We start from the raw sequence: 11,742 nt of genomic DNA on the forward strand, positions 1-11,742 counted from the left end.
CATACTTTGATGTTTTCTGTAACAATCTTTTGAATCTTTCAAGCGTATTCTCCTAGTAAACTCAAATCATTTTGGGGGAAAAAATGTAAGCTATAAAACAACACAAAAATAAACAAAAGGAATTCTTGAATCTTTCTGCCATTGCCATCTTCCACCACAAAGAACTTTTACTTAATGATTAGAGAAAGAGGATTTTGCTTGCCTTTTGTGGGGGATAAAGATTCCTTCACTCTCTAAATGACCAAATAAGAGATATAGTAATTTCTATCATTTTGTCTCACAATCTAATCCTGGTTAATTCCAGAATTAAGCATATATATTTGCCAGCAATTTTTTTTAATGTTTCCTGATTACTTCTTATTTCCTTCAAAATTATCATAATTACATTATAAGGAGGGTTGTAATGAAAGCATCCAAACTTTGTTCAGCAGAAAAATTGATGTTCTGGCACAGTTAATGGTACAATGCAAGAAACATATTTTATTTACATCAAACTTGGGGAGGGAAAGAGATGTTCAATGTGCATATAAGGTCTTTACTGATTTTATATTTGAAATCCTTGCAACATTAAAAACTGATGTTTTGAGCTCTAGTTTGGTTCAGCTTTTAATTGGTTGAATCCATGATAAACATATAAGGCAAAAATAAAACTCTGAAAGCATTCTTAGCCAGTATCTATTCTTGCATTTATTGCTGAAGCTATTCACTTATCATTCCTGAGAAATGGGATCAGTAACATCATTTCATTCTTCTTGGGGCAATTAAGAAGGAGCCTTTTCAGGAGCCAAGAGAGATAGCTGTCTCATGAGTTTTTTCAAGTCCCTTGTTGCTACTATTTTAGAAAAAAATGTGTTTGAGGTCACTTAGTGTTCATGGCAAAACAAAAGCATATGTCAATGGAAATGACCACGTTGCTCTATAGTGAGTAACACTTTCACGCAATCGTAACCCAAAACTCAACAGCAATGAAATCTAACTCACCTTGTGTCAGGTGAAAAGTAGAACTCTAAGGATTTTTTAAGCATTTTTGCTTGGAGCACTCACCAACCAAAGAACTATTTTGCTCATTTGGATCAGCAAGGTTGCTTTCTTACTGATTTCACAATGTTCCTCCTTAGGCGCTAAACTTGTTTCTGGATATTGTCCAGAACTATGTCTCAGGAGGCCAACCAGCTGCCAATAAAGAAGCAAAAAAACTTACGTATATTAGAAAAAAAGAAATGAGTACATTTCCATATTATTTGTTTGTGTGTGTGTTTTTACATAAGAATTAGAGACAACCAAGGAATGCCCTGTACACCAGAGAGAGCTTTGGGGACTCATGAAGTTCGGCAGTGAGGCATCTTATTACCAGATGATGTCCATTTTAGAGCACACCCAAGTTTAACCCCACTCTTTGCCCTTGCAAACTAAGTAAATTGACCTTATCTATCAATTTCTGACTGTCATCATCTCCAGCCTAGAGTGAGAACATAAACTTTGGGGACCCATAGCTCTATGGAGAAAGAATGGCCTAAAAAAAGAAAATATGGCAATATATGTACTGAAGTCAGAATGCGAGAATTTGGAAAAAATAGCAAAACATGATTTAGCACATTTTTCATCTGAACTTTTCCCTGAATAGCTCATTATCTCTACTTTGGATCTTACTGCTATTTTGTAAATTAGGAATGCAGCTCTTTGGGGTTTCGCATGAAAGATCTTTCTAAAATGTTACCATTTGTCCATTTGACATCACTTTGTAATTATGCTTCACCTTTACTGGTGGCATTATTAATGATAAATATTGTCAATCAAAACTAAATATCTCTTTGTGAATGTACCCTATCTCACGTTTCAATGCCAAATTCTAATGATATCCCTGCTAACAAATGAGATTCGTACTGGTGCCATATCCTACATGATAATAAGCTTCAATGACCTCAACATTCATGTTTCTCAGCTGCTTCCCTCATTTCTCTCCTTACTTTACCTTGCACACTCTCCTTTGGTGACTTTATACACACTCACTTCACCTTGGTATATGTAGATGATTTACAATGTATGTTCTCTGCTCAGACCATTATTCCATAAAAATCAAACGCCCACTACTAGACTCTCTCCAACAAGCCACAGGGTCCCCAATCCTTCATCTCCTGTATTTCCATATAGTATATCTGTTATATTGCCATGACTCACTACCATAGATGTTGTGCTCTTACTCCTCACCATAGCCACATAGCCAGCCTTACCACACCCCCATCCACATCCCATCATTACAAAGTCCAATAAATTATGCCCCTTGAATATCTCAAATTTATCTCTATCCCTCTGTCTTTGCTGCCACTATTCTAGACACTTCTCATCTCTTTCCTAGGAGCCTCCTATAGCTCCACTTTGGACTTAATCTGCCTTTCTATCTCCTCTGCACTGCTGCCAGAGTTTTCCTTTGAAAGGAAAATCTGATCATATTACCCTATTCATTAACTATCTCTGATAGATAAAATGTACCTCATGATTCAATCTCCTTCAGCCTTTTTAGACTTACCTCCTACCACTCACTGCCCTAAGCCACATGCTCTAACAATGTGAAACTGCTTGTACATCTCAGAATGTACAATACAGTTTCAAATCCTTGCCTTTGAACAAGTTTAGATGCCCCCTCTTCCTAATCATGAACTCCTCCTCTATCTCACATCACATTCTTGCTCTGAGCTTAGAGATGGAGGAGAATCACCTCCTCCCTGAACTCTACTTCCCATCTTGTCAAATAACATTAAACATTCCCTCCTTAGTACTCCATTAGATTAATCATAAGCATAATAGACACTGTATTATTCAATGAACTCAGCCAAGAAAATGTACTGAGTGCCTAGTATGTGTCAGGCACTGTACTAGGTGCTAGAGGTACAATGGTGAGCAAAACAGAGAATAAATCTGCCTTTGAGAAGCTTAGCTCCCAGTGAGAGAGACAGTCAAACATCAGTTACAATCTGATGATACTGCCTTGCATTTGTTTGTATATCTGTCTCAATTGTCATGTGTTTCTCCCATTAGATTGAAAGCTTCTTGAAGTCAGGAACTATGACTCATGTACTTCTAAATTCCTAGATTCTCACACTATGGCAGGAGTATAATAAAACACTCAAAGATTTGTTTTAAGTGAATAAGTAAATTAAGCCTGAATCTATGGCAGATTGTTATAGAGTAATAATTTGCTCTTATAGAAAAGACCCACCCCAACTCTTTTCACCTCCCTGCATGTTTGAATCCAGCATTTACTATAATTTCAGTGACAGGGAGCTCCCAACTTAGCTTGTCTAATGTTTCTGCAATACTATTTATTAGGTATTTCTTACTTATATTAAACTGAAGTCTGTTTCCTTATGTCTTCCATGTTAGTTCTTAATTCTATCCCTGGAGAACATACAGGATGAGTCTCTGTATGAGTCCCTCATTCAGACATAACATTCAAATATTTGAAGACAATTGTATTCCTTCTTTTCTCCAGCCATAACATCCCTAGTGCTTTCAATCATTTCTTTCTCTAGGATTTTAAGTTTCTCCTCTGATGTGGACATCTAACTTTCCTTGGCATGTATGACATTCTGGTTGTGTCTTTTTACCTCTTTTTTAAAGAATAAGAAGCAGTTTGAAAGATCTGTTAAGATTTTTCTAAAGTTTATTAGGCATCTGGGGATCATTCAGCAACCGGGTTTGGAAGTAGGGAGTGGGGTACACCATTACTGCAAGAAAAAAAAATTGTTTAAAGAACAGGCATGGATTAAGTTGCTATAAATTTGCCCTGAGAAGCTAGGTGTCTCAGTGGTTCTGAAAGTAGGTGTCAAATATTGGGAAATATTTTGTACTAAAGGAATACCTCTCAAATACAACTGTAATATTCTTACGGGCAGAGTCTGCATGTTAGTCTGGTCTTCAGGTCATTTCAGGTGATCAGAAAATCCAGCATTAATATGCATGTGAGGATACAGATGCAGCACATGCCAACCTGAAGTTCTTTCAAGATGATTCTTCAGAAGTAGGATGAAAATTGAAGGCTTTGCTCTGACGAGATGTGGTAAAGGTGGTGGGGGAACTAGAAAACATCTCAAAAGATCATGAGAGACCTACAGTAGACTTTGAAGTGAACAGTCTTGTTCAAAGTGCCATTAGTGACAAAGATAGACTTGTGATACTAAGATTATGTCTGTTAGCTCAGCGTAGGGATGCACTGGCATTAAAGCAGCTCGAACAGCCCTCTTTGTAGGTTCTGCCAAGATTCAAGCCAGTCAGATTGCATATAGAGCCACAGAAGTCCCTCTGAAGATGATTTAATATCTGAATATACCATCTCAGCATAGTAAATGTGCCAACTTCTTTTTTATCTTTGAATATGTTACTGCCTTGGTTTGGAAAGTTCTTCCATTTATCTTTTGTGAATTCAGTTCATCCTTCAAGATATAATCCAAATACAGCCCTGTAGGTGCTGAGGCTGGGGAGGATTTGATGACAAGACAGAGGATTCAATAGCCAGAAGAGCCAAAAGCCAGTAGCAGATATGCCCCAGAAGCTACCCAGAGTCAAAATTATAAAAGCCAAAGTTGCCACCAACTTCAAAGGAAATCACATGGCCAGACATAGGAGACAAATCCAAAAAGATAAGAGCAAGGTGGATATAGTGAGCAGTGATGAAACAAAGAATGAAGAGCATGGCAGAAGCAAACGAGTGGGCCAAGATGGCTACCTCTAAAGGGGCTTGAAAACTCTGCACTTACTCTTACTGAGAATGGGCTTCATGGTTGGCTGTATGCAAAGGCAGAGCATCAAGATAAATTCCGTACATTATTTCTGTCTTCACATGTTTGTCTCTCATAGAGGGGACCATAAACAGTAAAGGCAATAAACGCCTTAAGAAAATGCCTTTTCTTTATGTTTTTCTCGGTAGTTTCAAGGAGAGAAATACAGTATCAGTGAGCCCGGTCATGCCACACCACACTGACTGTGAATAGGCGAGTATCATTTAATTATAACCTGAAGGGTCCCTAAAGGTTGTCTATTCTGACTCCTTTATGATGGAGATGACGATGATTGATCTTCTACCCCTTTGGCCTTAAGCAATTGTCTTTATCACTATCTAGTAATTCATTATACGCTGTCTGCAAGAGTCTGATGTTAACTCTTCTTTTTAATTCTTTATGTATCTATGTCTTAATTCCCAAATCCAGTTGTTATCTTCTTGTGGGTAGTGTTTATATGTGAGTTTATTTTGGTCTGCAGTTCATTCCAAGTGACCAGAAAATCTTGCATTGATTTGCATGAGACTTTTTGTTCAAAATATATTTTGGAGGCAGAAATAGAAGAAGCAAAGCATGAAAGTTGGTTTTTTTTTTTAAACTATGAATTCAGCTTAGGGAATTCAACTTAGGGAAGCCTCAAAATTTTTTATGAATTCTATTTGTTTCTTCTAGAATTGATTGCTTTCATGAATGAGAAAAATGTAAAAAGTTGATTGTTTTCATAGTATAATGTAGGACAAAAGCTTTGGACGAGGCAAAACGCTCCAGGAGATTTTCATACACTTTTCCCCAAACTTTAATTACTGAAAAATTGATTTTTGGAAATACGTCTGTGACAATATACCATTACTAGTATGACGTGTGTGGGTGTGTACTTATAACTACCTGAGTTTGCTATTATCCTATCTGATCATTTCAACTATTTAATTTCACTAGTGGTACAAATTAATTCTATAAGAAACCCAATCTCCCAGCGGCTCTGGCCAGGGAAGAGGAGCAGCCCGTGTCATTTTGGCTGGCAGCAGTGGCAGGAGTGGAGGCTGTACGACCAACTGGGTTTGTGAAATAGCCACAGACATTTGTGACTCCAATGGGCATAAAGGAGACCCAAGGAGCAATACCAAGTTAGATGCCGATTACCCACTTCAAGTCCTTCACGGCCGAGTCTGTTCATTACCAACAGAGTACTGTGCTTACACACCTGATGCTGCTAAATGTAGACAATGGTTTGACAAGAATTTTCCAAATGAGTTTGCAAAACCTACTGTAGAAAATTCATCCAAACAAGAAGCTGGAATTAGTGAGGGTCAAGGAACAGCAGGGGAAGAGGAAAAGAAGAGAAAACAAAAGAGAAGTGGGAGGGGTCAAATAAAACAAAAAAAAGAAGACTGTACCCCAAAAGGTTATGACAGCCAAAATTCCCAGAGCAAAGAAGAAATATGTAACATGAATGTGTGGCCTTGCAACTTTTGAAACTGATCTTAAAGAAGCACAAAGGTTTTTGCTCAGAAATTCTCCTGTGGTGCCTCAGTAGCAGGGGAAGATGAAATCATCATTAGGGAGACTTTACAGATGACATAATTGATGCCATTCAGGAAAAACGGCCAGAGGTGGATGATGATAGCATCAAAGACTGGAGAAGTGAAGAAGTGATTCTGAAAATTTGTCTGTATTCAATAGTCTGAACTGATTATTGATATGGCCAAAGAGAGAGAGGCCTTAAAAAAATATATAGATATAGATAGATATATATATATATCCTACAGTAAAGCTGTAGACTACCCTTACCCTTGGCATGTTCTCTACAAGTAGCTGCTTATTTTTTGTTTCTGTTTTTTATTGCCAAAGTCTAATAATTAAACAGGGGACACTGTCATGCTTATGCATGAAACAGAATTTGTCAAAAAAAATTTTTTTTGGTCACTTGGTTAAAAAAGAAAACAGAAACTTAATCATTCAGTAGCTGGTATCTCTTTTTTGTTCTGCAGCAAACACTGAGACAAAGTTACTATGACCAAAACAAAAGTAAACAGAAGTTGTGATTACTGGGGGGAAAAGAAGGTGTCTTCTTATTTTAAAAAAAAAAAAAACACACCATTTTAACAAGAAGTAAGGCCACCAGTGTACATTTATGGCTCTGGCGTGGGCAGGAAAATGAACTAAGTGACCTCCTTCCATCATTTCCAGCCCTATGACTATCAGCAAAAGGCTTTCAGAGTCATGTGATAGCATAAGCCAAGACTGCTGGTAGTTTCAAAGTCTTTCAACTATTTTCCCAGGAGTTTTATCCTCTCTGGGTAATAAGCTTCATTTCAGAAATATGGGAGGTGAGCATGATGAAGCAAAGAGGCATCCCTCTGGATCAGCTTGGAAGGCCGTGTGCATGTGCAGCTACAAAGCAGTCACACCCTGTAAGTGCTAATGAACATTCACATCGTGACTCAGTCCAGGTATTCACCTAATAATCAAGTTCAGGCTCAGGAAACAAAGCCAAATTTCAACCAACCTAGATTCTCACTTTGGCAGTACTTGACAAGTTTGGCCGACTGTGTTTTACAAAACCCCAAACAGTAAGTTTTTACTGGATTCTAGTTTCATTGTATAATCTCCTTCTGTTCACACAAGCAACACGTGATTCAAGGAGGGGAAAAGCTAATTACATTTTGACTAAAAAGAACTTTGACCTTGTCTACCTACGGCAAGAAGTTTCAAACATAATACATTTATAACCCTCCCACTCCCATTCCTGGCCTTAATTCAGTTTGGGTTCTATATACAACTAGAAATAAAAATGAAAGGGAAAAACCTGGGCGTGAATAATATTATAGCGTTAGACTTCTGGCAATCCAAAAAAATAAAAGAAATTCACAAACATATTTCATATGCTCTTCTGACAAATTAAAGACCCACGCTAATGTTTGTGGAAAAATACATTCTATTATTTCCTAAGATGCCCCACCAGGTCCCCCAGGAAATCCACAAATTATTACATCCTGAGAGGCCTTTTGATAATTCTTGATCGTCTTGTTTGGCTCTATGACAGTCAAAAATCCTCTGTCCTCAAAAACTTTCTTTCAATATAATTAAGCAAGAAGGTCAAGGCAAAAAATTTCAGTTGTTTCCTCTGCCTGTCCAGTCTTCCCATCAAATTGCTAACAAATTTATGAACAATTCATTTGCTATGAAATGTTTCCACTTTTACCATAGCAAGCAATCTCAAGAGGGATACATTTCACAGGTATATCTATACACTAAAAGCGATAAGGAATGATGGGGCTCATTTACTGATGAATTAAAAAAATCAAGCCACACACCATGTACCATACAATCCCATGCTGGCAAAATATATCTTTGTAGGTATAAACAGATAACTATATTGTAAGGGTATAAACCACTAACTTAATGCTGCCTATCCCTAGATGGTGAGATTATGAATACTTATGTTTTCTTCTACATGTCACTGTCTTTTCTGAAACATTTGCGATAGCATGCATGACTGGCTCTTTTCCTGCTTGTTAGTATAATTTAAGTATATAAACATTTACCTAACAATTGTAAAGAAGCAATAAAGCTGTTTTCCTTTTTTAAAAAATAAAATGAAAAAATATTAGTCAAAATAAGTCTTCACTAATGTGGCAATTTATTCCTTTCCCTCAATGTGAATTACACCTGGAATTTAGAGTTCAATCTTAAATTAGGGAGTTATACTAAGAGCACATAAGATTTACTCATTAAAACATTTCTATACAGTTCCTCAGCATCCTGTAGGTGTGGCAAATGAATGAATAAAACTCATACCATTTTCAGTATCTCTCAGCCTCTAATCATTTGCATTACCTTTCACAACCGAAAGTACACCATTACCCAAAGCTTAAGCTATAACCCTATCCTAAAGAAGGAGATGAGTCACAAGTTACTTTTAAGAAACACAATAGAATTTTTTTTCTCTTATAATGAATGCTGAAAGGGAAATGTTTTACTTGTCCTGACAACTCTAGCAAGCTATAGCCCAAAAATATGAGTAGGACACTGAGCCAAAAACTTTTCTAAGGCTAGACAAATACCAGCGGCATTAATAAAGAACCAGAGAGACACCTAATGCAGCATTCTTGGGGGGTTACAATGTGATTATTGTTTTATGAGAAGAGAAGGTATCTTGAATTCTATGAATGGTATGACAATTTTGTTTCCTAGGGGCTAGAAAAGCTAGAAGGTGGGGGGGGGGGACAATATCCAATGAGGGAAAAGTACAGTGGCCAAATGCCTTCTCAAGGAGGCATTTATGAGATCTTTACCACTTTAATGAGATTTAATCTCTGAGTCAGAATTTCATTTCTGTGGCAATGGCCACGTATATAAGCACTGGGGAAGTTTCTACAGTGCTGTATTCTGGTGGATACCCTGATGGACAATCTGCCCTGTTCACGATGATTAACACTTAGTCCAAGTTTGGTCTTTCAAAATGCAGCAAGGATGTGCGAGCATCTCTTTCTACATCGTAAAACACTTTTTCTCTTCTTCAAGTCCATTTAATGGCAATTCATGCTCTACTTAACCATATGGGACCAGACAATCTCAAGGTTCAAAATGAGTGAAACACTATTCCTTTCCCAAGATTATAATAGCAGTTAAATATCATTATGCAACACCTCCTGCCCCCTGCCCATAACTAGAGGAGGGACAGTAAGGTAAAGGGAGACTGAGGAGTTCAGCCTGTCTCCCCTATTCAAGGCTGGGGCTTTGAGCTTTCCTCTCTTCCTCCAAAAGTTTGACCCTGGGCAGAGCAGTTAGGCCAACAGAGAAAGACTGTATCTCCTCATAATCTTGGATAGTCTGTCCAATGCCAAAAGAATCTGATTTTTTCCTTCAAACCAGGAAATACAGTTCTTTAAAAAGTTGATTTCTTGCTGATCTCCCCCTTTCTCCAGGATTATACCAATGAAGAAGAACAATTAGCAGGCTACCCCTGGAACAAATGGTGCCCTGGCAACTCATCACATGATTTGTATGTCTAAAAGGAACCATTGACAATGGCGGAGAAGCCCCGAAAGCATCTGGGAAAATCCCTGACAAGGCATGCCTTTCCTTTCAGTCTCTACACCAGGTGTCACACACAGGACCAAGACTCATCTTTCATAGCCCAGTACAAACTTGTATCCTGGGACCAAGGCCAAGCATGATCCCTTTGGGCTTACCCCGTTCAAACTTGTAAGATGTGTCCCTTCCACTCTACCCCCCAACCAACATAGCCACACACACGCACACATATTCACATGCATCTCAGCCCAGCCCCTGTGTAATCTCATCAATCATAAGGGAATCATTTTATTTTTAATTCTAAAACTGTATTACATACGGCAGAACATTTCATAAGGTTTGAGTTTTGGGCCCCAACACCTGTTTTATGGCAGTCGGTCCGTTTGACTTACTTCCTAGTGTAACAGAGCTAAGAGAGTAACACTTTTTAGAAAGACCATGCTAGCTTCCACATTTCTCTATAAGTCAAGACTCTGAATAGAATAGGTCTTGAGACTGAACTACTAGAACAAAAAAGAAGGGGAGGGGGGAATTATTTTTTTAAGTACTAGTTTTCTTCTACTAAGACTGATACTGCCTAACTCTATTTTAATAATCATAGTTAAACCATTGAAGTAATTATATGGTGAATCTGACAGCAGCATTTTTCTAATCTGCTATACATTGTCCAAATTTTTAAAAACTAGAAGATTGAGTGGAAACCCTTGCTTCTTTTGGAATCTGTTGATGCCTTCCTGTTTTGGGCTGTTGCATGGAACTTGTTCAGTGGATGCTACTCAGTGCTGCCCAGATGCCCCTCACTGCTGTGTGTGCTAGCTGCTGGGGCTTACAACTAAATGCTTTTCCAGGAATTGCCCTCAGCTAAGGGAGAATGACCCCCTCCCTGGGTGAAATCTGCATCCAATACCTGATCAATGGGAGGGGAGAAAGGCCTAGAACCCTTGCCTCAATTGGAACAACTCTGAAGGGTCAGCCCAGCTCTAGAACTCCCCAGATCATCTGAAGCTCCTGCCACAACTGCATTACAACACAACTTCTCCTGCTGCCTTCCTGTTTCCCTCACCTCTCACACATACTGCTGAAATCATACCTGGATGCACCTCTGAGCAAATCTCCATCTCAGAGCTTTCTCCCTGGGAAACGACACCTAAGAGAGCTCTGCTGTCCTGAAATTAGATGTTGAAATTGGATCTCTCACTGACTGGACAGCAAAGACTAGTGGTAGGTGGTGCACTGATTGCCCTCAGCACACAATCAATTGCAAAAAACAAACTTCACAATGGTGAAAGGACCACCTACGTAATTCGTAGAACCCAGTGCAAAATTAAAATGCAGGGCATTTTGTTCAAAAAAAAAAAAAAAAAACAAGAAAAAATGCTGCCATAGAGTCTTAGATATAAAGCTTTTTCCTTTCTTATGCAGTCTCTGACTTCTCATGAGGTTTTTATTTGCTATCTGCTGTTGTCAATTAAAATTTTAAATTATTAGCATGAATCTTATCACTCATCTTTATATTATGCAATATCAGTTTTAAATGCAGATATAAGATTATTTAACACGTATGCACAATCACAGAAATGACACACTTCATATTTCCTAGCTTACACATGCATATGTTCTTCATTCTTAGCAGAACAGCAGAAAAACAGCACAAAAATAACCCAACTGTTTTCATTTCACTTCTTGATACACATATTCTACCAATACTATCTTCAGCTTATTGACGAGTAAAGAAAGACTGAAAAGAAACTATCTCCTATCTTTTTCTTTCCTTCCATCATCCCTACCCTCACCTCTTACTCAGTTGCAAACTTAAAATGCTGATCTGCCTTGCATCTCCCTTAACTCCTATGTATGCTGGAGAATTCTGTGTTCATGGAGAATGGTAAATGTTTTGCACTAATAGAATGGCAAAACATCAAAGCATGGA

At 38.1% G+C, this 11,742-nt stretch overlaps 1 pseudogene; it reads left to right on the forward strand.

Annotated features, from left to right (window-relative positions):
* Window positions 1-4,052: 4,052 nt before the first annotated feature.
* LOC105077866 (density-regulated protein pseudogene) lies at window positions 4,053-6,428 on the forward strand (annotated as a pseudogene).
* The last annotated feature ends 5,314 nt before the right edge of the window (window positions 6,429-11,742 follow it).

This window comes from Camelus bactrianus, chromosome 3, assembly GCF_048773025.1.
Source record: "Camelus bactrianus isolate YW-2024 breed Bactrian camel chromosome 3, ASM4877302v1, whole genome shotgun sequence".
Lineage (NCBI taxonomy): Eukaryota > Metazoa > Chordata > Mammalia > Artiodactyla > Camelidae > Camelus > Camelus bactrianus.